Consider the following 24091-nt stretch of genomic DNA (forward strand, 5'->3'; position numbering starts at 1 on the left):
GATCTCGCGGTCTGTGAGTTCGAGCCCCGCGTCGGGCTCTGTGCTGACAGCTCAGAGCCTGGAGCCTATTTCCGATTCTGTGTCTCCCTCTCTCTGACCCTCCCCCATTCACGCTCTGTCTCTCTCTGTCTCAAAAATAAATAAACATTAAAAAAAATTAAAAAAAAAAAAGCGTCAAGAACGACTTCTCCTGCCTGGCCCCCGTGCCTCCAGAAACACAAAATGAAGCTCAGCACAGCAAGACCAAATGACTGGATGTTCTCGTTCCGTGAACTGTGGGGAAGAGAAAGTGCTGCTTGACTCTGAGAGACACATTCACCGCAACCAGTTCTCTACTTAATCTCTTCTCTGTCAAGGCATTATCCATTTTGCATGATGGAACTGTCATCAACAGATTCAATAGAACCTATTTTGTGGTCTGCCATATCTATTTTTAAGGGACACAAAACCATTCAGGATAGACTTTTGATGCCTTGGGCACTATTTCACACCTGGCTCGTTGCCCCCTCCTACCACCATTCCACTATTTCCATCTTTTAGATTCCTGAATGGCAAATCCAAAGCCCCTGCAATACCCAAATCCAGCTGGAAAGTGAAAAATTGACACTGTTTTCAAAATGTCGAATGGTTTTTGTGTGCCATGTGCTTAAGGCTTGCAGCTATAAAGCTTGGGAAAGAAATAACTTGGACACAACAATGTCTATAGTGTATTCCAACTCTAAAATGTTAGGATCTATCCAACAATAGAAATTGGCTAAATAAAGCATGTTACAACCATAAGATGGAATGCTAAAAAAAATTTTAAAAAAAGAAAAAAAAAGAAAAGCAAAGAAATAATTATAGCATTTGGGATAACAGGAGAAGGGGTACAGTTGATGGGTGTTCATGGGCTTCCTTGTGTTACCTGAGTAGCGTAGAGAATCCACTCATTGCCATTCTTTAAGGAATGCACCCAGTATATGTACTCTTCTGTACATATGAAATATTCAAGATCGGATAAGGAAAAAGGTGCATTTAGAATGGAAAACGTTCATTTAAATCAGGCTTCTCAAATGTGCATATGTATACATATGGAGATGCCTTATAAGTACCATAGAGATGTATTATATAGATGACATTGTGGTAAATGCATACGTATTTCTATAAAGGTACATAAGAAATAAAGTAGCTAAAAGCTAAAAATACTACTTCTAGAAAATAAACTTACATTGCTTCTCACCCTTTTGGCTAAGATCAAGTGTAGAAAATGAGTACACTGTGGAAGGTCAAGTGTAGAAAACGAGCACACAGTGGAAGGGGTGGAGAGAACCCTACTTAGGCTTCTACATCCTCCCCATCTTTGAGATCCTACTTAGAACGGTAGAAACGACACCTGTGTGTAGCATCTATCTTCTACCTTCTTCTCTACATTTGACTTTGTAAAAGTCATATATTGTATATATTACCTTTATAATATTTTTAAATAGTGGTTAAAAATGCCACACTAGGGCGCCTGGGGAGCTCAGTCAGTTAAGCGTCCAACTTCAGCTCAGGTCACCATCTCACGGTTTGTGAGTTGGAGCCCCACATCTGGCTCTGTGCTGACAGCTGGGAGCCTGGAGCCCGCTTCAGATTCTGTGTCTCCCTCTCTCTCTGCCCCTCCCCCACTTGCACTCTGTCTCTCTCTCAAAACTAAATAAACATTAATTTTTTTTAAATGCTACACTCAGCAACCTGAAGATTCTGCATCAATAATCACAATGAAAGTAAAGGTATTTGAAATTCCTTGGCCCCAAACCCTGCCAAAACCAAGAATCATCTCGTCAATACCCCAATGCTGGAGTAGAGTCTGTGGAGCTGTCCCCTCTCATCAGCAACCATTGTGTGGGAGGGACAGCCTGTGGTCACTGCATCCCCAGACATAAAGTGTCAGGAGGCGCATTCAGGCAGCTGTCTGTGGTACTGCACTGCTGGCCCCTTCCCAGACCACAGATAAGGGCCGTCAGGGTCTCTTTATGTCCAATGTGCTCTAAATGCCAATGCTGAGACGGAACTTGGCATCCGGGTCACATTTGGCACAACAAACGAGACCTCGGGCCAGAAGCAACTGACTCCACTCATTTGTTGCAAAGAGGAGTGGGGACACATGAAAATGGCCATTTCAGATCACGAGTGTCATGAACACAAATGAAAAATAAACTCACAGTGTCTGCGGGTCGTGAAGCCTGTCATGCTTGGCAACTAGGAGGCGGGACTGAATTTAAAACCATAATCAGACCTGCTAATTGTTCACTCACTGCCAACCGTCTGAGAAAAGAAACATATTAATATGGCTTTGACTTTTGATGAGTACTTGTGCACATCACCAGATGGGGGAGTACACAGAGATGAGAACACGGGAGGAGAGAAGTAAGGCAGTTTGGAAAACATCAGATGATGTATTGTTTTTGTACGTAACGTTTCCTACCTCTCAAAGAGGGGTGCTGGACTTTCACAGAGATTTCCAAATTCTTCATTAGAAAAACTTTTCGGGGCGGCACGTGGGTGACTCAGTCAGTTAAGCATCTGACTCTTGATTTTGGCTCAGTTCATGACCTCAGGATTCGTGAGATCCCAGGGCTCAGGCCCCACGTAGGGCTCTGTGTTGACAATGCAGAACCTGCTTGGGATTTTCTCTTCCTCTCTCTCTGCACCTCTACTTCTCTCTCTCTCTCTCTCTCTCTCTCTCTCTCTCTCTCTCTCTCTCAAAATAAACATTTAAAAAAAAAGAAGAGAAAAACTTGGGGCAACTGGGTGGCTCAGTCGGCTGAATGTCTGACTTTGGCTCAGGTCATGATCTCATGGTCCATGAGTTCCAGCCCCACATTGGGCTCTGTGCTGACAGTTCAGAGCCTAGAGCCTGCTTCAGATTCTGTGTCTCCCTCTTTCTCTGTCCCTTCCCCACTCACTGTCTCTCTCTCTCTCTCTCAAAAAATAAAAAAAAAAGTTAATTTTTTTTTAAAGTAAAACATTTCTTAACACCTGCTGGCCTATAAAGAAGAGCGAATAATACAAATATTTTTAAGGATGGTGAAGTTTTTTACAAAGCTTAATTTTTTAATTATTGGCTGCTTTGAGGAGCCTTCATAGGGCATGTCAATTGGATCAGTAATTGTATAGCACCCTGAAAAAGCCGTTGCCTCAGAGTACTAATGTCAGAACAAAGGATTTCCAACTCATTAGAACTCAACAGAGACCAGAAGAGTGTAAGAATGAACTCTCAGGAGCTGTGAGGCATTTATGTACAGCATGCCCAGTCTTAGATAACCCCACCAGTTGATTTCTCAGGGCATATTTCCAGATGAAGGAGTCAGGGAAGTCAGCCAAATTCTTGGAATATCTCAACTAGTAAGTGCCCAACTTGGATTCAAACTCAGGTCAGCCTGTGCCCATCCCAGAAGTCCACACTTCCTTTCAAGCACAGTCTTCAAACATCTTTTTCTCTTTATGAAACATTCCAGAATTGATGCAGATTCCTTTTGTCCCACAGGTCAATCAGTGCCAGCCCACAGTGGTGGATGTCCTTAGGACACTAGAGCCCAAGTTTCATCTTCTGGTTCAAAAAATAAAGTTTATGTGCTTCTAAAGCCCGGTGTGTATACTGGTAAGTGACCTAGGTTGAACAGACTTGACTCTGACCCTCCTCTTCCTCATCCTTCAGTTCATGGCACCCCTGCCTGCCCATTCCATGCCTGGACCAGTTTGGGACCCTTGTGCTGCCACCTCTGAACTGTATCCACAGTGTTCACTTTAAACGTAAACCAGATGTGCGGGCAGAACAGTGCTCCCCACAAAGATGGCTCGTCTGTGGACTGCAGGATATGGAGAGTACCCTGGGTCACCCAACTGGGTCAGCCCTGAAGGTGGGAAAGGGAGCAGAGAAAGACTGGCGGGTGCACCGTCATGGGTGTTAACCACCGAGCAGGCAGACTCCAGCCCAGGAGGGCTGCTAGCGGCTGGAAGAGACCAGGAGGTGGGAGTCTCCCTGGGAGCCTCCAAGAGGAATGCGGCATGTGGGTGTCGTGACTTCAGCCCCATGAGACCACAGGTGAGCCGGGAGCTGGGAAGAACAGTGTTGCTTGAAGCCATTGTTTGCCGTCATGTACATCAGCTGATGCCACTCCCTGCTTAACAGGCCACAGCACTTTCTCACTGCTGTTGCAAAAATATCAGCTCCTTGCTGAGCTCAGTGGCCCCAGGTTGGGGGACCTACCTGACACCAAATTTCCTGTGTGTCACGTCCCTCCTCCCCTCTCACTGGACGCCAGGCTCAGGGCCCCTGGTGTTATGATCCGGTTGTTCCTACCTCGGGGACTTTGCCCTCGATGCCCCTCCCAGAAACACTCTGCACCCTTCCTTTCCTCCAGGCCTCACTTTCCACGTCCCCTTCTCAGAGTGTCCTATGCACCGGCAGCAGCAGGTCCAGGGATTTCTGCAAATGCACATTCTCAAACGCCGTGGCACGCCTGCCTGATCAGAGACTCTGGAGATGGTGGGTCCCAGGTGCACTAGTTGACTGAGCCTCCTTTCCTCCCCCTCGTTCCCCAGGGGGAGGCAGCCTCACCTATCTCCATCCCTGGTACGTAGAATGAGGCAAGCTGCACAGCAGGAGCTCAGTAAATATTTGTGTGATGGATTACTGAAAGTATTTTCTAGAAGCCGCGAAGAAGGCACCACGCTATGTATAAAAAGATCAAAACAGCATGGCTCTGCCCTGCAGAACTTACAGTGGAGTGGAAAAGGTCTTTTCTCATACAGCGTGGTGCACACCATGACAAATGCCTATGACAGCCCAAATGAGGGCCCCTGAACACATGTGATGCCTGGCTTGTGCCTAGCACAGGACAGATTGTGTGTGATGCATGTCCTCGTCCATGAAACGTATACTGTCTCCCCTGCTTAGAACATGATCCCCCCATATTGCTCACTCAGAGACACACCTATACCTGGTGCCTGCCATCCAGAGGAAGTCATCAAAAATATGGGTTGGACGTGGGATGTCTGGGTGGCTCAGTCAGTTGGGAGTCTGCTCTTGATATTGGCTCAGGTTGTGATCTCACGGTTCATGGGTTCGAGCTCTGTGTGGGGCTCTGCATTGGCAGCGTGGAGCCTGCTTGGGGTTCCCCTTCTCTGCCTCATCCCCACTCATGTGCACTCTGATTGCTCACTCTTGCTCTCTCCCTTTCTCTCAAAATAAATAAACTTTAAAAAATATGTGTCGGGGTACCTGGGTGGCTCAATCAGTTGTCTGACTTCATGTTAGTTCATAATCTCATGGTTTCTGAGTTTGAGCCCCGCATCAGGCTGTGTGCTGTCAGCTCAGAGCCTGGAGCTTGCTTCCAATTCTGTGTCCCCCTCTCTCTCTGCCCCTCCCTGCTAGTGCTCTCTCTCTCTCTCTCTCTCTCTGTCTCTCTCTCTCTCAAAAATAAACGTTATAAGTATATGAATGAATGAATGAATGAATGAATGGTCATAGATTCAGAAGATAGAAAGATCTTAGAGGAATGTGGACAAGGCAACCAGGCTTGGGGTGTTCCAGCTAAAAGGTGCAGTCAGAGCAAAAGCCCTGAGGGGTGGGAAGCTTGAAGAAAGGCCAGAGGGGTGGTGGCGGGGGTGCCTCCAGTGACCGTGGGGTTGGCAAAGCTGTGTTCCCAGCTGAGGCATGCTAACCCACACCAGGCAGAAGTCTGCAGGGGATGGGGTAGAGGGCTTTACCACAACCCCCACGGAGAGTATTCCTGTCCAGGATTCTCCACCCAGGTGAGGGGTTCCCGGTACAGGATGGGGTCCTATAGCAAGGGAGTCACTGGCCGACCCAGCCTCGGAGGCAGATGGACTGTGTTCCCTGCCCAGCAGCTGAAGACGCTGCTGGAAGGGGAGAAGAGACTCAGCCCAGAAGGCAAGTGGAAACTTCCCACCTGAACTCTGAAAATAAGGAATGGGTGGTTTGAATGGGTGGTTTGAACTCTGCTTGAAACTATGCATTGGGAGACAGTCCTTTCAAGGCCATGGGCTAAATAATCTGAGGCATTTTCACAGAGCAGTGACTCATCTGAGATAGACTCACCACTTCACCTCACAGCTGGCCTTGTGGGGACTAATTTGATGACGTGTCTCCCTTCAGTGAATTTCCAAGAAAGGGTTTTGTGCGCCTCTATGTATTTAAGATGAAAAACACAATAAAGCTCTTTATTATCAAACCTATCCTGATTCAGTCAAAGCCCCACAGGTAAAATCTTCACGTGCCCCTGTGTGTAAACAAACACGGACACTGTGCGCGGGGACAGGCACTTCTGAACACACAGGACACTGAGCACGCAACGTCGGCATATATAAAATTACACCAAAACCCAGAGTACTTTTTTTCTCCTTATCAAAAATGTACTGGGCCATAACTCTGTGAATATACTTGGTGATCTAAGCTATTCATTAAAGGTAATAGAACAGAAAAATAACTTTTGATACACAGCCACTCCAACATGTTATATTTTAGAGTCTTTGCTAAATCACATTGTCAGAGTTCACTTTATTTTACTATTGAGTCAATGTGAAAGAATGAATCCTCTCTCTCAGAAATGTCTCTCCTTAATGCTCAGGACCTGCTCTGCTAAGTTTAATACAGTGACAGTTCCAGGCTTAATTTACTCCTTGGAACAAGCCATTAAGTATGCATTGCAGCTCTGTGCCTGCTCTGTGAACTGTCCCCTTTTCTTAAATACACAGCCACGTAGTAAAGGTCCCCCAGGAGGGGATTGGAACTAGGTTTGGAAGTTAGCAGAAAATCAGGCATAATGTGCACGCGTCCAGAATCTTTCATGTGACATCAGGAATATTTCAATCATCATCAAGAATCATAAAATACTTAGGAATAAGCCTAACCAAAGATGTAAAGGATCTGTACACTAAAAACTATAGAAAGCTTATGAAGGAAATTGAAAAAAAAATAAAAACAAATGGAAAAACATTCCATGCTCATGGATTGGAAGAATAAGTACTGCTAAAATGTCAATACTACCCAAATCAATCTACACCTTCAACGCAATCCCAATCAAAATTGCACCAGCATTCTTCTAGAAACTAGAACAATCAATCCTAAAATGTATATGGAACCACAAAAGACTTCAAATAGCCAAAGTAATATTGAAGAACAAGACCAAAGCAGGAGGCATCACAATGCCAGACTTTGGCCTTTACTGCAAAGTTGTAATCGTCAAGACAGCATAGTATTGGCACAAAAACAGACACATAGACCAATGGAATAGAATAGACTCCAGAATTATACCCACACAAGTACGGCCAAGTAATCTTTGACAAAGCAGGAAAGAGTATCCAATGGAAAAAAGATAGTCTCTTTAACAAAGGGTGCTGGGAGAACTGGACAGCAACATGCAAAAGAATGAAACTAGGCCATTTTCTTACACCATTCACAAAAATAAACTCAAAATGGATAAAGGACCTGAATGTGAGACAGGAAACCGTCAATCCCTAGAGGAGAAAGCAGGAGAAAACCTCTCTGACCTCAGCTGCAGCAATTTCTTACTTGACACATCTCCAAAAGCGAGGGGATTAAAAGCAACAATGAACTATTGGGACCTCACCAAGATAAAAAGCTTCTGCACTGCAAAGGAAACAATCAACAAAACTAAAAGGCAACCGACAGAATGGGAAAAGATATTTGCAAATGACATATCGGACAAAGGGCTAGTATCCAAAATCTATGAAGAACTCACCAAACTCCACACCCAAAAAACAAATAATCCAGTGAAGAAATGGGCAGAAGACATGAATAGACACTTTCCGAAAGAAGACATCCAGATGGCCAACAGGCACATGAAAAGATGTTCCGCATCACTCCTCATCAGGGAAGTACAAATCAAAACCACACTGATGTATCACCTCACGCTGGTCAAAGTGGCTAAAATGAACAAATCAGGAGACTCTAGATGCTGGTGAGGATGTGGAGACACTGGAACCCTCTCACACTGCTGGTGGGAATGCAAACTGGTGCAGCCGCTCTGGAAAACAGTGTGGAGGTTCCTCAAAAAAAACAAAAATAGAACTACCCTACAACCTAGCAAGAGCACTACTAGGAATTTACCCAAGGGATACAGAGGTGCTGATGCATAAGGACACTTGTATGCCAATGTTTATAGCAACACTTTCAACAATAGCCTAATAATGGAAAGAGCCTAAATGTCCATTGACTGATGAATGGATAAAGACATTGTGGTTTATATACACAATGGAATAGTACTTGGCAATGAGAAATCTGGCCTTTTGTAGCAACGTGGATAGAACTGGAGGGTATTATGTTAAGTGAAATAAGTCAGGCAGAGAAAGACAGATATCATATGTTTTTACTCATATGTGGATCCAGAGAAACTTAACAGAAGACCATGGGGTGGGGGTGGGGGGAGAAGGAAAAAAAAAAAAAGAGGGAGAGAACCAAACCATAAGAGACTCTTAAAAACTTAGAATAAACTGAGGGTTGATGGGGGTGGGGGGGGGGGGGAAGGTGGGTGATGGGCATTGAGGAGACCACCTGTTGGGATGAGCACTGGGTGTTGCATGGAAACCAATTTGACAATAAATTTCATAAAAGAAAAAAAAAAGGAATTTTGCAGTCATTAAAAAGTCAAATGTATGGGGGCGCCTGGGTGACTCGCTTGATTAAGTGTCTGACTTCAGCTCAGGTCATGATCTCACGGATTGTGGGTTTGAGCCTCGTGTCAGGCTCTGTGCTGACAGCTCAGAGCCTGGGGCCTGCTTCTATTCTGTGTTTCCCTCTTAGCGCCCCCGCTCATTTACTCTATGTCTCTCTCTTTCTCTCTCTAAAAATAAATAAACATTATTATTTTTTTTTTAAAGTCAACCATATGCCTGTTCAGGTATTTTCTCCTGCATAGATGGACTGAGAATTAATAAAAGTGACTACATTATTTAACAGACGCAGTAAAGAGATCATCACCAGGTGAGGACCATCCCTGCCACCAACGGCTTCCCCAGCCAGATATGGGGACATATGGTGCCTTCTGAGAATGTGCAAACGCAGAGTATACTGTGCATACTGGGGCATACTGGGGCAGGCACAGGCTGGCAACTCCCATTCACCTTTGCAAACAACGAACCTGTGCGTTCTGACTCCAGGAATGCCTGGAATACAGACTGGCTCTAATTAACAACGGAGAGAAACGTAGTGGTATAAAATTGATAGAAGAAATGTAAAATTGAACAAATGAATAATGATTAAATGGAAAAGCTATCTGTAACTCCCAGTAAATTATATCTTATGACATCAAAAACATGCAATTTTTTTTCCCATAAGAAAGGATCTAGAATTTCCAAGGTAGAGAAATTTGGCATAAAATATGAGAGGAAGAGGGTATTGAATTTAGAAGCATGTCAGGCCCAACAGGCACAGATGTTAAACTAAACAGTTAGGAAAGTCCTCAAATCCCAAATCAGAGCACCCCCTGCAGCATGCTAAGGGCAGAGGCGCAACAGCGTGAGCTTAGGCCACCCGGCTAGCTTTCCTTCCTTCCTTCCTTCTTTCTTTCCCCAAATGCACCTACGACAGGACCTGTGATGGATGGCAGGATTCTGTCCTGAGGATGTAAGAGGCAGTCTCTATTCCCACATTGCTCACAGGCCAGCGGAATCGTGGCTCAAAGACAAAGTAACACCCCACCTCAGAGCGGTTTCCCCAACTCAAAACACAGCCAGAATTCGTCAGTGCCCGTGGGGTGAGATCCAGGGTCCCCAGCCCTCCTCTCTGGCACTCCCAGACCTGCCCCATCCCCGATCTTCTTTCTGGGATCCCAACCAGTTTCACTCCAGCCTCAGGACCTGCACCTGTGCCCTCCACCTGAAATGCTCTTGTGCTCCGTCACTGAGTGGCCGGCTCTCTGTCTGTCACCTGCCCTTCCTTGACTTCACGCCAGGTGAGCTCCAGTCAAGGCAAACAGACAGCCTCGTAGACAGAGGTGTCCAAGCAACTGCAGGACACGTATGGTGAGGGCAGTGCTCTGAGGAGGAGGTTTCGGCGAGCCCCAGCTGTGTTCACCCCTTGGGTGGCACTGCTGGTGCTCAAGGTCACCCAGAGTTGCAGAGCAGGAGCGATAGGGGAAAGTCAGAATTCTCACCGTTCTTAACAAAATTCAACGGCTTTTCCTCAAAACAACAACGGAAAACCAGAACACAGAAAAACTTATGTTCCTGGAAGACTTTGATTAATTTCTAGAGTTGTGGAAAAGCTTCTTCTGACCAGTTCGGCCATCTTTTCTTACTGGGAGAGTGACATTCAGAGGTCATTACTCTATTGTTTCCCTTCTTTCTGTCTCTGTCTCTGTCTCTGTCTCTGTCTCTTTCTCTCTCTCTCTTTCACATTTAAACTCCCCTCTTGGCTGCATCAACCTGTAGGCAGCTTCAGTACTTCCCTTTGAAAACTCCTCCCACTTCTCTCGAGTGCTCCCCAGCTACAGACTCTGGAGGCATCTGAGGGTGCCAGGCCAGCTTCTCATGCGCATCCACTGCTGCGTCCACTCCACGCTGCTCCTACCCCTCGGCTGGCCCGGGAACCTGCCCAGGGTCTCCTGAGGCCTCCACCCGCCCACACCCAACCGCCATCCTCCATACCCTTGCTGGACCTCCCAGAGCCGACTTCCTTCCAGAAACACTCCTCCCCTGGCTACAGTCTCCAGTGTCCTTCCCGCTGCTCCTCAGCCTGCTGGTAAGGCATAGTCTCTTCTACCCAGCTGGCAGCCATGGCATTCATCAGAGACACAAGAGGGGAGAGAGAGGAGAGACAGAGGGAGACAAAAGAGAGAGAGACAGACAGAAGACAGAGACATGGAGAGACATGGGTGAGACAGAGACAGAGAGAAGAGTGGAGTGAGAGACAGATAGATGGTGGGCCTCACTCCCTCATGGGTGACATCCTCACTGTTGCTCTGGAACCTCACCCAGGCCCTGGCCTCAGCCACACAGGAATGTGTGATTCTCACATGATTTTCTCCAGTCCAGCCCCCTCTGATCTGCAGCTGGCATCTCCCACTGTGTCCTTGTCCCATCCTCTAAACACAGGACCAGGGTGTCCCAGGTAGGTACTGACCTCCTGAAAGCATTGACACATGACCTGAGCTGACAGACTGTCCACTCAGGCCCTGAGACCCTCTGGGACTGCTAGTCCCTACAACTTTTTCCAAATCCCCTGTAATTCCCCTTGGAGTGTGTCTGTGAGCAGTTGCAACATCCATCTCATTTGAAAGACAGGACCCCAGCAATAATCCCTGGAACACTGCTCACCTACACTGTCCTTGCCAGGCCCTTTCAACATGCTACTTGCTGACCATCCTGTCAGGGCACCTGCTCAGAACTGCTGACCATCCCAGTGGGTCACCTACTCACACCTGCTGACCATCCTGACAGAGTCCTACTCACACCAGCCCCCTGGAGCTGGCTGGACTGGAACACTGCTCACCTACACTGTCCTTGCCAGGCCCTTTCAACATGCTACTTGCTGACCATCCTGTCAGGGCACCTGCTCAGAACTGCTGACCATCCCAGTGGGTCACCTACTCACACCTGCTGACCATCCTGACAGAGTCCTGCTCACACCAGCCCCCTGGAGCTGGCTGGACACAATTTGTCTGAATCTGCTATCAGTGAAGTCAGCCTGTAGGTGAAATGAGCAAATACTACAACCACTGTTGTTACACCTGAGAAGAGGTAGTTGGCACTTCCCTGTTGCCATCATTCCCCAAGCACCTTCAAATGTAAAGATGCTTCCTCGCGCTGACATAGCCATGCTGAGCACCTGCCTGGTTTCAACTCCGGAAGTCAGTCAGGAGAACCTCCCCTCTCTGGTCCAGAAGTCATTCAGGAGAAACACCCCTCTCTCTCGTCCAGAAGTAAGACAGGAGAACCTCCCCTGTGTAGTCCAGAAATCTGTCAACAGAACCTCCCCTCTCTCTCGCCTGAAAATCAATCATGAGAACCTCCCCTCTCTATCCTGCAAGAGAACCTCCCCTCTCTCATCCAGAAATCAGGCAGCAGAACCTCTCCTCTCTGATCCAGAAGTCAGTCAGGAGAACCTCCCCTCTCTCTCATCCAGAATTCATTCAGAGAACCTCCCCTCTCTCTTGTTCGAGAAACTCCTCTCTCTGGTCCAGAAGTCAGTAAGGAAAATCTCCCCTCGCTCTCATCCAAAAGTCAGTCAGGAGAAACTCCCCTCTCTCATCCAGAAGTCATTCAGGACCACCTCCCCTCTGTCACATCCAGAAGTCGGTCAGGAGAAGCTCCCCTCTCTCGTCCAGAAGTCAGTCAGGAGAATCTCACCTCTCTCTCTCCGGAAGTCATTCAGGACTACTTACACTCTCTCCTGCTCAAGAACCTCCCCTCTCTGGTACAGAATTCAGTGTGGAGAACCTCCCTTCCCTCTCGTCTAAAGTTAAGACAGGGGAACCTCCCCTGACTGCTCCGGAAGTCAGTCAGGAGTACCTCCCCTCTCTCTTGCCTGAAGTCAGTCAGGAGAATCGCCCCTCTCTTTCCATCAAGAGAACCTCCACTCTCTGGTCCAGAATTCTGTCAGGAGAACCTCACCTCTCTCTCATCCGGAAGTCATTCAGAAGAATGTCTCCTCTCTCTCTTCAACAACCTCCCCTCTCTGGTCCAGAAGTCACTCAACAGAACCTCCCCTCTCTTCCATCCAGAAGTCAGTCAGGAGAACCTCCACTCTCTGGTCCAGAATTCAGACAGGAGAACCTCCCCTCTCTCATCCTGATGTCGGTCAGCAGAACCTCCATCTCTGGTCCAGAAGTCAGTCAGGAGAACCTCCCCCTCTCTCTCACCTAGAAGCCAGTAAGGATCATCTCCCCTCTCTCTCCTTCAAGAGAACCTCCATCTCTGGTCCAGAATTCGGTCAGGAGAACCTCCCCTCACTCTCATTCAAGAACCGCTGAACTCTGGTCCAGAAGTCCGTCAGGAAAACCTCCCCCTCTCTCTTCCAAAGTCACTCAGGAGAACGTCCCCTCTATCGCCCAGAAATCGGACAGGATACCTCCCCTCTCTCTCATCCGGAAGTTGGTCAGCAGAACCTCCGCTCTCTGGTCCAGAAGTCAGTCAGGAGAAACAACTTTCTCTGGCATCTGGAGGTTGGTCAGTAGAACCTCCCCCCTCTCGCGCCTGGAAATCAGTCAGGAGATTCTCCCCTCTCTCTCCTTAAAGAGAACATCCACTCTCTGGTCCAGAATTCATTCAGGAGAACCTCCCCTCACTCATCCAGAAGCCTATCAGGAGAACCTCCCCTCTCTCTCATAAAAGAACCTCCACTCTCTGGTCCAGAAGTCACTCAGGAAAACCTTCTCTCTTTCTCGTCCAAAAGTCAGTCAGGAGAACATCCCCTCTCTGGTCCAGAAGTCAACCAGGAGAACCTCCCCCCTTTCTCATCCAGAAGTCAGTCAGGAAACCTCCCCTCTCTCTTGTTCAAGAACCTCCCCTCCCTCTCTGGTCCAGAAGTCAGTCAGGAGAACTTCTCCTCTCTGTTGTCCAGAAGTCAGTCAGCAAAACCTCCCTTCTCTGTCGTTCATGAGAACTTCCACTCTCTTGTCCAGAAGTCAGTCAAGAGAAACTCCCATCTCTCTCACTCAATGATGATCGTCCACTCTCTGATCCGGAAGTCAGTCAGGAGAAACTCCAGTCTCTCACCCAGAAGTCACTCAGGAGAACTTCCCCTCTCCTGTCCAGAAGTCAGTCAGGAGAACCTCCCGTCTCTCGTCCAGAAGTCAGTCAGGAGAACCTCCCCTCTCACTCATCCGGACTGTGGTCAGCAGAACCTCCCCTCTCTCATCCAGAAATCATTCCGGAGAACCTCCAGTCTCTCTCATTCAAGAACCTCCACTCTCTGGTTCAGAAGCCAGTCAGGAAACCCTCCACTCACTCCCGTCCAAGAGTCAGTCAGGAAAACCTCCCCTCTCTCATCCAGAAGTCAGTCAGGAGAATCTCCCCTCTCTCTCATCCAGAAGTCAGTCAGCAGAACCTCCACTCTGTGGTCCAGATTTCAGTCAGGAGAACCTCCCATCTCTCGCCCAGAAGTCAGGCAGGAAAACTTCCACTCTCTCTTGTCCAGAAGTCAGTCTAGAGAACCTCCCCTCTCTCTCTCATCTGGAAGTTGGTCAGGAGAACCTCCTATCCCTGGTCCAGAATTCATTCAGAAGAAGCTCCCCTCCCTCTCATCCAGAAGTAAGACAGGAGAACATCCCCTGTCTGGTCCAGAAATCAGTCAAGAGAACCTCCCCCCTCTCTTGCCTGGAAGTCAGTCATGAGAATCACCCCTCTGTCTCCTGCCAGAAACCACCCCCCCTCATCCAGAAGTCGGTCAGCAGAACCTCCCCTCTCTCATCCAGAAGTCAGTCAGGAGAACCTCCCCCCTCTCATCCGGAAGTCAGTCAGCAGACCCTCCCCTCTCTCATCCAGAAGTCAGTTAGAGAACCTCCCCTCTCTCTCGTTGGGAAGTCATTCAGGAGAACCTCCCCCCTCTCTCTCATTCAAGAACCTCCCCTCTCTGGTCCAGAAGTCATTCACGAGAACCTCTCCTCTCTCTTGTCCAGAAGTAAGACAGGAGAACCTCCCCTGTCTGGTCAAGAAATCAGTCAGGAGAACCTCCCCTCTGTCTCACCTGGAAGTCAGTCAGGAGAATCACCCCTGTCTCTCCTCCAAGAGACCCTCCACTCTGTGGTCCAGAAGTCAGTCAGGAGAACCTCCATTCTCTCATCCAGAGAGAATCTTGTCAATCAGGGGAACATCCCCTGTCTCTCATCCGGAAGTCGGTCAGCAGAACCTCCGGTCTCTGGTCCAGATGTCAGCCAGGAGAATCTCCCCTCTCAGTCATCGGGAAGTTGGTCACCAGAACCTCCAGTCTCTGGTCCAGAAGTCAGTCAGCAGAACTTCCCCTCTCTCGTTCAGAAGACATTCAGGAGAACCTCCCATCTCTCATCCAGAAGTCAGGCAGGAAAACCTCTCTCTCTTGCCCAGAAGTCAGTCAGGAGAACCCTCCCTCTCTCTCATCTGGAAGTTGGTCAGGAATGCCTCCCCTCTCTGGTCCAAAAGTCAATCAGGAGAAACTCCCCTCTCTCTTGTTCAGCAACCTCCCCTCTCTGGTCCAGAAGTCAGTGAGGAGAACCTCCCCTCTCTCTTGTCCAGAAGTTACAACAGGGGAACCTCCCCTATCTGCTCCAGAAAACAGTCAGGAGTACCTCCCCTCTCTCTTGCCTGAAGTCAGTCACGAGAACCTCCCCCCTCTCTCCTTCAAGAGAACCTCCACACTCTGGTCCAGAATTCAGTCAGCAGAAATCCCCCTCTCTGGTCTAGAAGTGAATAAGGAGAACCTCCCCTCTCTCTCTTCCCAAAGTAAGACAGGAGACCTCCCCTGTATCGTCCAGAAATCGGTCAGGAGAACCATCCCGCTCTCTTGTCCAGAAGTCGATCAGCAGAACCTCCACTCTCTGGTCCAGGAGTCAGTCAGGAGAAACTCCCCTCTCTCTTCACTGGTAGTCAGTCAGGATAATCTCCCCTCTCCCTCTGTCAAGAGTATCTCCACTCTCTGGTCCAGAAATCGGTCAAGAGAACATCCTCTATCTCTCGTCCAGGAGTAGTCAGCAGAACCTCCCCTCTCTTGCCCAGAAGTCAGTCAGGAGAACCTCCCCTGTGTCTCATTCAAGAACATCTACTCTCTGGTCCAGAAGTCAGTCAGAAAAACCTAACTTTCTCTTCTCCAATATTCAGTCAAGAGAACCTCCCCTCTCTCCTCCAGAAGTCAGTCAGAACTTCCCCTGTCTCCCATCTGAAAGTCGGTCAGCAGAACCTCCACTCCTCTTCCAGAAGTCAATCAAGAGAACCTCCCCTCTCTCTCATCAGGAAGTTGGTCAGGAGAACCTCCACTCTCTCGTCCAGAAGTCAGTCAGGAGAACCTCCCCTCTCTCTCGTCCAAAAGTAAGACAGGAGAACCTCCCCTCTCTCATCCATATGTCCATCAGGAGAACCTCCCCTTCTCATCCGGAAGTCGGTGTGGAGATCCTTGACTCTCTGCTCCAGAAGACAGTCAGGAGAACCTCTCCTCTCTGTAGCCAGGAAGTCAGTCAGGAGAACCTCCCCTCTCTCATCCAAAACTCAGTCAGCAGAACCTACCCTTTCTCTCCTACATGAGAACCCTCCTCTCTTGCCCAGAAGTCAGTCAGGAGAACCTCCCCTCTCTCTCATCCGGAAGTCGGTCTGGAGAAGCACCACTCTCTCGTCCAGAAGACAGTGAGGAGAACTTCCCATGTCACTCATCTGGAAGTCAGTCAGAAGGACCTCCTCTCTCTCTCATGAGCCCCCACAATGAAGCCAGAGTGTCTTCACCAAGAACAAATCAGACCATAGCCTGTTCCTGATCTGAATTCCCACTAACTTGCAAAAACTTCTCCATATTGGCCACTGGATTCCCACATGGGTCATTTCATTCTCACAGTTCCAAGGGGACAGGTGTTTGGAAATGGAGGAATGGCCAACATCGTTAATTGTGGTAAAGGCATCTAGTGCGGTGAGTACTAGAATGTGTGGAGTGAATTTACAGGATGGAAGCCCCCTGCATCCTGCAGCAGAACAAGTTCAGCAGCCGTCCCCTCTTAGGAAGGGAGGAAATGATCTGTTCACTGATTTCCTCTCAGCACCTATGTCACATATGGCATGCAGCTGGTGCCCAATAAGTGCATCAAATGAAAGACTGAATGTCAGGTGTGAAGAGCACCGTCCCAGGGAGGACGCCAGCTGCCCAGAAGGACCTTTACCTCCATGCCCTCTGTGGGCAAGGATGACACCACGCAGACCATCCCACATCTACGTACATTGGGTGAGTCAATTCAGACATTGTGTGATGTGTCTGCAGCTCTCCATGAATAGCCCGTTTGCCTCTTGGTTGGTCTCACATTCACAGGTCTTGCAGTGCCTTGATGTGGAGGACTGTGCTATAAGCTTCACCGTAAGCTCATGATACTTTGGAGGCTTCACTGTGAGTCTGCTCCTGGGGCAGGAGGCATGACACTGACCTCATGACACACAGTTTCTTCTGCGTCTTTTGATGCAACAGTGAAACACTACTCGTTTATTCTGGTTATTAAAAGTTCCCGGGTTATAAATTAAGAAATGAGTCCTGGAATCAGGAGTAGGCTCCTGCGTGAGGTCTTGTGATTCTTCCACCCTCACCTTCCGTGGTTCAGGATGAATACAGCCAATCCTGGCGCGGAATGGGAGAGTAGTGGAGGGTATCCAACCGCTGTGGGGAGTGGAAGCTGTGATTCTGAAATCATTGTTCCAGGGCTTACTGCAACAAAGGGTCAATCAGCAATCTCCAAAAGCGGCCACAGGTGAGCTGGGGAGCCCGTCGCTGCTGGCAGACTGGGTCTCAGCTTCCTGCTGAGACAGGGGCCCTGCCCTCAGCGACCTGCCACCTGGGCTCCCTGGGGCCAGCGGGGTGTTCTTCAACACAGCGCACAAGGGACAGCCTCCTCACCAGACAGATGTCACAATCTTTTGTAGGGCAATACCAGAAACGACATTCCAATCTTCGCCACATTCAGTGGCTGAAAGCAAGCAACGGATCACGTCCGCACTAGAGGGAAGGGAATTCCAGGGACATGAGTTCCGGGAGGACATCTTACTCTGCCTGCCACGCCTCTAGACCCCAGTCCCCAGCAAAGGGTCTGAGGAAGAAGAACCCACAGTCCTCACAGTAAAACACGCATTCCCCTGCACCTTGCACGCCAACGTCAGTTTTAGGAAGACACGGCGAGGCAAACGTTGTTAGCCAGTGCCTAAATCATCCAGGCGTTTTTAGCCAAGTGGAAAGCTACTTATTTACCGAGTAAGAAAGAAACAATCCCGGCCCTTGTGAAGTCTTCAGCTCAGTGCCAAGCAGCATGTTTCAGTGTAGCGAGGAGAACACTAAATAACAGAAACACAAAACAGCAGCAACAGCCATTTTTTAAAGGAATTTTGTCAATTTGAAGTCCAATATAGACGCTAATAATTGTTGTATTTACTCTGAATAACTCATAATTGCAAAGGTCTGGCTCATTTTTCCTGTGTGTTCGATAAAGCATGTGTTTATAAATACATGTTGAGGTTCCCAGAGAGCTGTGTGCTCCATTCTTCATTCTGAGAGACAATTGATTAGCAGTACCTTGAAGTCACTTTTCAAGGAATAACCATCAATATTGACAGCTGTCAGTCTTTTCCATTTATAATCCGCTAAACACAGTTCTTGTCCATGGGGAAAATATTTACATTTCCAACCTGGGGTTACTTTCTAACTCCCAGGGTAGGAATCAGGCATTATGTTGTGGTTCCTTAGAGATTCAGCTGTCCAAACAGCAGCTGACACAGAGAGTTGTGTGCACATTTGGAAGGGGGCTGATTAGCATGTGCACCTGCAGAGCACATACACTCCTTGCAACCTTGTTCTCCAGCACTGGCATTCTGCACATGGCTGGACACCAGTGGGGCAGGGCAGAAGACACCCACGACTCGGGGTCAGAAGGACCTGAGCTTGAATTCCTGCCTCACCACCCCCCCCCCCCGCTAAATTACTCATGTCCCCAGGCAATCGCTTCATCTCTGAGTCACAGGCTCCCCTGGGCGGCGAAGCCCCGAGCCCCTCAGTTTCATAGTCATTTGATAGGGACTGAGCTTGAACCGCACACACCCTGAAAACCATAGAGCACAGGGGTGGTTTGCAAGGTAACTGGCAACTCCGGGGCATGTTCCCTGTACTAGATTCAGTTCTTTAAAAGTACTGGATACAAGGTTTTGCAACAGAAAAATGGGCTTGTATGTTGTGTTTCACTGGTGGAAAGAGAATTGTTTTCTCTTAGCCCCCCCACCCCGACCCCACCGGCCCAGCTAGTCTGGTGACAGCCAAGACAAACGAGTGAAGAAGGGGCCCACACGACCTCACCTGTGGGAAGAGCATCCTCATGGCAGCCCTGGGGAGACGACAACCAAGTGAGGAGCTCACTGCCGTGTGCTCTCCCCATCCCCACCAATACCCCCATCCCCAGCCACCAGCAGGAAGGTGGCAGCTCACTTTGTGGGGACGGGAGCCACGCTGGCCGAAGGTGACACACTCTGTGTTCAGAACACTTGTGTGATGGTCACACCTGCCTCTTTGGGGCTCCACAAATATGCCAACAGCCATCATCAAGACCGTCCCTCATCCGGTCTGCATGTCATGAAACTGGACGACCTTCATTCAGGATCAAGTTCTGGAGACTGGTGGAGATGATAGCAGGACCCCTTAGTCTTCCGGGGCCCAGATTTGACTGGTATGTGGGAGTCAGCCCAAGGAAGGCTTCTCTGTCCCCTGAGTAGGAGTTCATCCTTCTATGGGAGGCTCGTGAGAACATCCCGGTGTATGTGTGTGCACACACACTCACACACACCTCTCTGAGATACTACAACGCTGTCAGCTCTGAGCACACGATGCATGAACTTTAGGCAAATGTGTTTAACAAACTGCAGGGTTTTGAGGGGGGGAAAAGGATACTGATGCTATCTCTGCCCCAAACTGGTTTAAGATTACCAGTAAAGGTAAGAAGGAGTGGTCTCAAACACCAACCACCCCTGAAATACTGAGAGATTTGCCAAACTCATAGTGAACAAGAAACACAAGAGCAGAGACTATCACAGAGACATTCCTGATGTACCGAGAACCCGGAATGGCACTCTGTGCCCCTCATCCTTCATCATGGCCCTGAATCTCCACAACCATTTCACTAACTAAGCATCAGCACTTCCCTCTTCTCACAGATGAGAAAACAAAGGCTTGAAATCTTCCACCCATGTTTCCTTGCTCTGATAGCTAAGAAGGAGCATGATGGGCGCTGAGTTCTCCAATTCCACTTTCCCAATCTTATTTAATAGTGAGGATTGCTTCTGGAACATGCACAAGAAAGTAGCCAGCAGGCCTTTCATGATAGACAGTGCTTGTAAGATAAACATCGATTCGGTTGGAATGACGCCCTCCACCCCCACCCCCACCCCGCCCCCGTAGATATATAGGGTTTTGCTTTTAGAGTATCCTCTCCTTTACCTGGAAAAAAAAAAAAAAAACAAACCACACACATATTGACATATCATTTGAAAAGCTTACAAATGACTCTTGCAAGTATAATAACAACACTGATCAGTAGACTTGGCGATGAGGCACGCGCTGGGATAAAATTATTTTTCTCCCAAAGGGACAACACACTTAGCGATAAAGTGCCCATCAACAGATCCTGCCCAGCAGTGAAAACACAGGCTATGGACACATAACTAGGGAGGGTGTGCACAGCACTCTCAGCCGGAACACAGAATCATTTTATTTATGAAAAAGCACTTGCGAAATTTTGCTGAGAGAGGGGCTTACTTGGGAAGGAGAGTGCTTTCTGCTCAGATTTCTTTATTGCTATGCCACAGAACTCCAAGCACTGCCCAAAAAACTGTCATCGTCAAGTCTGCATTTCGGGGATCAGGAGTGAGCCATAAAAACTGACTCCTGGCAGGCTGTAACTTGATAACCATCCTCTAAATGAATAACCAGCTTCTTCTGTCACTCCTCGTGGTAGCTTAGACATGAACACTCTTTGGAGTCCCAGATATAAAAGAGAAGCCAGTGCAGTGTCACAGGGACAGAGGGAGGGTGGCCAGAGATGGGAGATGCTTCTGTGGATTATGACAGCAGTGCCTTGTTTCCATATAGTTCCTGCTTTCAGACTGAACAGATGGAACCTTCACTCCCTGCACAGTACGAGATATTCCTCCCCAAATGATCATCCTTGGTGCCATCTCCTAGGCCAGCTTTGGGCCATCCCAGTTACCCACAAGCCTGTGCCATGAAGTCTCAGGGAGGGGGAGTGAGCAGAGAGGTGCTTCTTTCTAATGCACCCTGACCTTCCTCAAGCCACACGATCCCCAGTGTCAGAGAACAAGTCCTAATGGGACCAAGTCTTTCGTTTTCAAAGCATGGTCCTCAGACACCCAGGGCACCACGGCTTCAGAACCGCTGGGTTTTCCACCTCCAATTAAGGATTTGGGGGTACACCACGGAGCCCTAGGGAGTCTGGAAAGTACAGAATGAGCTCCGACCACTCAGGATAAGCTGTGAAGGCTTGTGGTATCTCTCTTCTGATGCTTCTCCATGCTTCTCCCCACCCATCCCACACCCTGCGGGGGCAGGCAGTATGGCAGAAACTAAGTTGATGGAGAGACCATGGGGATTTACATGGTTTTGGAACTTACAAAACTTGCTCAGAGTTTTCCTCCTGGCTCAGACCGGGTCCAGTGCATGGCTCAGTCCCCACATGGCCATAAAACCAGCTCTGAGGCCACAGGCCAAATGGTTTCCATCTTTTTTTTTTTTTAATGGTTATTTATTTTTGAGACAGAGAGAGACAGAGCATGAATGGGGGAGGGTCAGAGAGAGTGGGAGACAGAATCTGAAATAGGCTCCAGGCTCCCAGCTGTCAGCACAGAGCCGGACATGGGGCTGGAACTCAATGACCGCGAGATTATGACTTGAGCAGAAGTCGGATGCTTAACCGACTAAGCCACCCAGACCCTCGCAAACAGTTTCCATCTTAATTCACCCAGCTCTGGGGTCCACCACTGCAGCAGTGGAGGCAACTGCATCCCACAACTTGGCTTCCTCCTTGCACTTTGCATCATGAAGCCCCAGAACACAGGAGCTGGACTGTTCCCCAATTCCCTGCTGGCAAAGTGAGCTCTTCTCCACTCCTCAGTCGTTGCATGGATATTGTAGTGAGGCGGGGGACCCCAGAACACTGTTCTGGCCCCCAGGCCTGTCTGTCGACAAGAATGTGAAGTAGGAACCGGTTTTCCTGCCCAGCAGAGGGGTTCGTTTTCCTACTGTGTATAATGAAGACTCTTGCTCAGACTAGTCCATCCCCAACACACTGTTCCAGCAAGGCACAGTAAGTATTTCATCCTGTTAGACATCGGATGGACCCGTTACATGGACACAGTGTAACAACGGGGCTTGTCCTGTCCTCTGGGAGATAAAACAGTTCTCCCATGAATTCACTAACACACTCATTGAGCATTCACTATGTAAACGGCCAAATGGGGTTTACTGAGAAGCCAGAGGTGGGACCCTTGTCCTCACAACTGACAAGTAGCTGTGGATAGTACCTTTGAGCTTCAAGAGTTGGCAGACAAAGACCTGGCTTGGCGTAGCACTAGGTGACCCGTCCAGAGAGGGAAGGCCACTCACATGCAGGGGAAGACACTTCTCCAGGTGGGGGAGGGCTCAAAGGAGGAGGTCCGGGAGAGAAAGGGGATATGAGCAGGGTTGGGCAGGGGTCCAGGTGGGGAACTGCAGCTGGAGTCACAAGACAGGCTGCATCTGCCCCCTTGTGTCACACAGAGGGCGCTTGGTGGCCCAGGCATTTGGTGACGTGAAGGCGTGGGCCGGGTAGGGAGACAGTTTGTCCCCATCGCTCTGCCCTATGAGTCCGGGCCATGTTGACTCTCCCAGACCCCCAACCAAAGATGGCTCAGTGGCCTCCACCTCCCTTCAGCTGGTGAATTATGATGGAAGTGGTGTTCCCAGGGCCCAGGGGACGTCCCTCTGTAGGAAGAAAGGAAGGAGACAGATGTGGTGTCAATTCTGGGCAGCAAATTATCCAGCAGGCGACGGTGGGCCAGGAAAATTCACATTGGTGCATATTCACGGAGCCTTGCACACAACATGGAAACACAAGACTCTAGCAGACAGGAATATGTTCCTTAAAGGGGAATTTGTTCATTCACGGACGAAAAGCTTCACAGTTGGTAGAAAGAAAGTGGACTAAATCGTAGATTCAGACGAACAGGACGGGCCAGTGGAAACTTAAAGAGAAACCAGCCAGACAAGGAGGGGCTGGCAGAAACTTGCAGAAATGTCTTGAAGACCAAAGCAGGGAGGAGAGCAAAGGGCACTCAGCTGGGGCCAGACTTCCTTCTCTCTCAGTTACCTGGCGACCAACCCCCTCAGGATGGAAATGATTTAACGGTGAGCAAACCCACACGTTCATGGATGAAAATACCAGCTAGGCATCACCACCCTTGAGGCCCTGAGGGAGGCATTTACAGAGGGCTGTTCACTAGGCAGGGCAGCCTGGGGGTCCGCACTGGGGTAAGTCCGGGGCCACCCACAGGCAGACCTGTTCTTCTGCTTAACTGTAACAACTTCCTGCACAGCCTGTCCGCACACTCTCATCTTCGTGTTTGCTGGGCCTGGCACTGGAGACTGGCAGAACCCGCTCACCCGGTGCCTACTTCCTGTTGTGGGATGGCACTAGCAAGTCCCCCTATTTCTCTGACCTCCCCGAGGGTCCCATCAGCAGCCGGATGTGATGGTCACAGGGGAAGGGAGGCCCACCAGCAGTCATGATGACTGCGTGGCACATTTTCAACTGTCTGTGGTTTCAGGCCAGTTGTTGGCAAAGGTACTCCCGGGTGAACTCGATCTTCCCCTGGAGCCTCCCTCCCGCACCTGGAGGGAGGGTCCTTGGGCACAGTCTACATCCCCTCGGACGTTAGACTCTCCCCAAGTCCACCTCTAAGCCACGACCTGGGGAACAGAGAGGATACACTCTGTAGCCACGAGCCACCCAGCAACCCAGGAAGGGCAGTATGGCACATGCTCCCGAAATCATTATTAGTCTTGCAACAATCCCAACTTCTAATCCCACCGATGAGGCCCTAGCCCCCGAAACAGCCGGATGCGCGCAGAAAGACAGAGGTAAATCAGTGCACTTGGTGGCGCGACGACACATTTTCTGTTGGCACTGCTGGGGGTGGACGCTGCTGGAATCTGCTGGGTGGAGGCCAGGGATGGTGGCAGATATCCTGCAGCAGCCAGAAAAGCTCCCGTGGCAAAAAGTAATCCTGCCCAAAGTGTCAACAGTGCTGTTGTGAGAAACCGTGATGCAAAATTGTGTTCATTGCAACGATTTCACAGTTGAGGCAGAGGAAAAAAAAAAAAAAAAAAAGGAAACAG

This window comes from Panthera onca, chromosome Y (genome assembly GCF_046562875.1).
Source record: "Panthera onca isolate mPanOnc1 chromosome Y, mPanOnc1 haplotype 2, whole genome shotgun sequence".
NCBI classification, from domain to species: Eukaryota; Metazoa; Chordata; class Mammalia; order Carnivora; family Felidae; genus Panthera; species Panthera onca.